The sequence below is a fragment of the Peromyscus californicus genome, unplaced genomic scaffold, assembly GCF_007827085.1.
Source record: "Peromyscus californicus insignis strain IS unplaced genomic scaffold, ASM782708v3 Scaffold_16__1_contigs__length_79575227, whole genome shotgun sequence".
Lineage (NCBI taxonomy): Eukaryota > Metazoa > Chordata > Mammalia > Rodentia > Cricetidae > Peromyscus > Peromyscus californicus.
In genome coordinates this window covers 67,856,721-67,861,533 of record NW_026294458.1, presented here as the reverse complement: position 1 = coordinate 67,861,533, position 4,813 = coordinate 67,856,721, and positions in this window count along the sequence as shown.

The window sequence follows — 4,813 nt, the reverse complement described above, 5'->3', positions numbered from 1 at the left end:
ACTTTTTCCTTTTATATTACTTTACTCTCTCTTTAAAGACTTGATTATTTTCAAACTACTTTTTACTGATTGTCTATACCTGTAGCTGGAAATTTTCCTGTGTCCCACCTGTTCCCACAGCCACCAAGTAAGCTCACAGATGCTTGTATTAATTACAAACTGTAGAGCCTATGGCTCAGGCTCATTATTAACTAGCTCTTATAACTTAATTAAACCCATTTCTATTTATCTATGTTTTGCCACATGGCTTCATGGCATTACCTGTTCTCTTAATCTTGCTTCTCCTGGTGGCGGCTCACAACATCTGCCCCAACTCTGCCTTTCTCCTCTCTCTATCTCTCTTGGATTTCCCACCTGGCTCCATTTTTCCCTGCCATAGGCCAATACAGTTTTATTTATTAACCAAAGGGAACAACACTTATTCACAGCATACAGAAAGACATCCCATAGCATATACTCATTTTTGTTTTTCTTGTGCACTGAAGCACATTTAAATATATGTACCTTGTTTAAAGGTTTTTCTGGGTTGAGACCTGACTTTTTGCATGTCTGCAGCCTTCTCTGACCATATGAAACAAATTTTAAACTGTTAGGTGGTGGCTAGTCCCTCTGCCACTTGGCTCTGGCAGCTGGCTCCGACCCCTTCCCCTTTCCCTAAGAGCCTAGCCTGATGCCAGCAGGCAGGTACTGTCAGGAGCCTTTTTTTTTTTTTAACCACCTCAGCCCATGTGAACCACCTCAGCTCTGGGAAATTGCTGTGCCCACTTCCTGGAATCTCAGAGATAAGCAGCTGATGGTTGTGAGTGCTGCTCACAGAGAGACCCAGTCAGTGACTGCAGCAGCACAGGCTGGTGTGACTTCTTCTGTGTGGTCATGCCACATGATGGATGCCAAGTGTAGCAAGCTTTCTCACTGGACTTTCATGGCCCACAAATAATGACACAGAGACTAACTATTAATTATGAAAGCTTGGGCTTTAGCTTAAACTTCTTCCCAACTAGCTCTTGTAACTTAATTAATCTATTTTTTTCAATCTATGTTCTGCCATGTAGCTTAGTTAGCTCTCCTCTGTACCCTATGTCCAACTTGCTTCATGTCTCACTGGTGTCTCTCCACCTCTCTTCTTCCCAGAGTTCTCTCTCTCCCCAGAAATCCTCCCTATTCTCTCCTGCCTAACTATGGACCATTCAGCTCTTTATTAAACCCACCACAGTGACACATCTTCATATCGTGGAAACAAATATTCTGCAACATGTGCTTGTGCATCTGTGTCTACAGCTGAGATCCAATCATCGTGACAGCATTTACTGCAAAAGCAATTTTTTCTCCAATTTTTTCTCTTTTTGTTGAAAATAGCTTTTTACTCATATCATATAGCCTCATTACAGGTTTCCATCCCTCTAATCCTCCAATTCCTCCCCAATTTTCCTCCCTCATTAGAAAACAAACAGACTTTTAGGGATAATAATATAATATAATATAATATAGTATAGTATAGTATAACAAAAACTAACTCATTGGAATAGGATACAACAAACAGAAGGAAAGAGCTCAATAAAAGGTACAAGAAACACATATAGACACAGAGCTCCACTCGTTTGCACACTCATGAATCCAATAAAAACATTAAACTGGAAACCATTATATATACATATATATATATACAATAACAACATATATATATATATATATATATATATATATATATATACATACATACACACACATATGATCTGTAGGGTCAAAAGAGAACTCTCACATGATATTATGAAACAAAGCCACCCCTCAATGCCACTGAACTCATTTTCTCATTTTCATCTACTGCTAGGCATGCAACCTATCCTTAAGAGTACTTTGCTTCCCCAGTGAGACTCCCTTGGAGATAAATAAATTTTAATTTGCAAGTGGTCATGCAAAAGATAGCTTCTGGCTTATGGATTGAGGCACATGTCCACTTATCTTTTCAGGTCTAGGACCCCATCTGATGTACAGATGCCCTGTGCATATTACCTCGGTCTCTGTAAGTTCGTATGTGAATTGATCCTATTGATTCAGGCTGTCTTGTTTTTTTTGGTGTTCATCCCATTTGGATCCCACTTAGGTCTGAGTGTTTGGAGTTCTCTCACTCTCTCCCTAATGTCTGACTGCTCTGTATTTGCTCCCATCTGCTGTAGCAGAAAGCTTCTCTGATTGCTTATCTGGTTGGCTTGGCTGGAGGGTTCCCAGGGAATGCCTGCTAGAGTTAAGGACTGGGACAACAGGATGAGTGGGGAGGAAAGTTGGAAGAGAAAGATCTTTGTGAGAGCAGAAGGAGGAGGACATAGCAGGTGGCCTGCTACAGAGGTGTGTGACTGGGGGAGTGGATTCAGAAGAGAGGAGAGAGATGTGAAAATCCCCAGCTTGGCTATCTGCTTCCCTGTTGGAGTAGCCTACAGGTTTCCAGGAAGTTCCTGGTGGAGTTGGGCACAGGATAAAATTGTGAGTGGGGCAAGGGAAGGTTAGAAGGGAATCTGTGTGCTCCATTAGAGATGGGGGCAGGGAACAAGGAGAAGCCACAGTAGATAGTCTGTTACAGATCTGAGGCATTGCATTTGAAGAAGAGGATGGAGAGGTGATCTGCAGTTATACTACCTTCTTCCCTGTATTATTTCTCTATTGAGTTTTTTTTTGTTCTTTGATTAATTGACTCTATTTGTGTGCATCTTTTTCTGTATTCTTCAGTCTGTTCCATGTATCTTTTGTTTGTGAATATCAGTCTTAACATTATAGTCAGTGTTTGAGTTGGGTAGTAGGTATCCTGAGCCATCATTTCCTTCTAGTGTTATGCTGACTATTGGCATTTCTAAAAAAATAATTTTAAACATGAGTTTGTTGATATTTCCAAAAGAGCTCCTAGGTCTTTGGAGTACAATGAATCCAATGCATCAAACAAGGAACTTCAATATCTTTCTTGTAATCTTTCATACATACTGTGATGGAGTTTTAGTCCTTGGAGCTGCATGATCAAAGGTGCTTAAAATCAGGTGAAGATTCTAATTCTGTAACTCATTGAATTATAACAAGAGTTCAAAACCAAGATTTTTTTTTGTAACTGCTTGGAGATGTTGATTACAGAAGAGTGGGGACATGTTCTCCATGTACTTAGTTGTACTTCTTCCAGACATCCTCATTTATTGCTCTGAAGTATACTGCTTTCTACATGGTCCCAGGATACAAAAAGACTATATAGTAATCTTTGAAACTACATAAGGAGGAGGAGTTTCACTCCATCTCTCAACACGATTGGTTTATGGGTTAAATTTCTAACACTTGAACTTTTCAGAACACATTCATACCATGTCAGAAGAATCAATAATATTCCTTCAATATCCCTTTGATTGTTCATAGAGAGAGTACTGATGATGCTCATTTCAAATGCTGATAATTTTTGTCTGCTCTTTTCTTTGTCTTGGCTACCCTTGCTAAAGTTTTATCAATTGTATTTGCATTTCAAATGTCAGCTTTGGGCTTTTCTTAGTTTTCTACTTTAAATTTTCATATGTTTTGCACTTTGTTTTTAACCTTTTTTTCTTTACATTGTTTGCAGAGTTTGTCTTGATTTCTCTATTTTCTAAGGTGTGGTTTTTAGAATGTTCTGTACATTGTTCTTTTGTTCTAGCATGTATTTAATGTTATAAATTCATTTCTAAGTATGCCAAATTTTGTAAATTGCATTTCCAATTATTTCAAAGATATTTTAAAAGCTTCTTTGTGAATTCTTTGACCTTTATGATAATTTAACTTGTGCATTTCAATTTCCAAATGTTTGGAATTTTAATTGAAAGGAATTTTGAGGTCCCTACCTATAATTGTACTTTGTCTATTTCACTTTGATGCTTTTTCATATTGCGTAAATTTCTTTGAGGTTATTGGGTGAATATCAAGTAAAAATTACTATATTTAATTTTAATATTAGTGTCTCCTTACAGAATTATCTAACCATTATAACATATCATTGTCTCTGGGAAATGCTCCCTTACTCTGAATTCTGTTTTGTTTGAAATTAATCTGGATTCTCCAGATTGTGAAGTATTTTAATTATTCTTGTGTGTGTACACACACATGCTCGAGTGTGTGCACACACATACAAGTGTAGAAGTTTATGTTGGATATCATCCTGAACTTTTTTCCACTTTCTGAGGAAGAGTCTCCCACTGAACCTGTAGCTCACTATTTGGCTAACTGACTGCTAATTAGCCCGAGGGAAACTTTTAACTATCACTCCCCAGCATATGGATTACAGATTCCAAGCTGGGTACATGTAACTCTTCATATAAGTTCAGGGAATTTGATTTTATTTTCTTATGTTTTATAAGCAAGCGTTTTACCAACTGAGTCATCTCCCCATTATGTGGAAAGTTTTATGGAGGTATTATTAATCTGAGTAGCTAGGTAGGTTTCTCATAGGCAATATAAGTTTAATCAATATCCATCAAGGTAATATTGCTTTAAAGTTACTATATAGATCATTTACACTTAAAGTAATTATAGATACTTTTGAATAGCTATCTACCATCCTTGGAATATTTAGAAATACATTGTACTTATTCTTTTCAATGTTTTAAAATTTTATTGCAGGTAAAAATTACAGAAAGATTAGCTGTTATTCATTCTTTGTGTCTTCATCCATCTATGTTTTTGTTGTTTCTTGAATATTTCCATAATTATATGTTACCCCTCTCCTTATCAATTCAATTATACTTACATTTATGAATAAAACCTACACTGTATCAGAAAAAATGAAGTTTAAAATAGGCAACATTAAACATGTTAT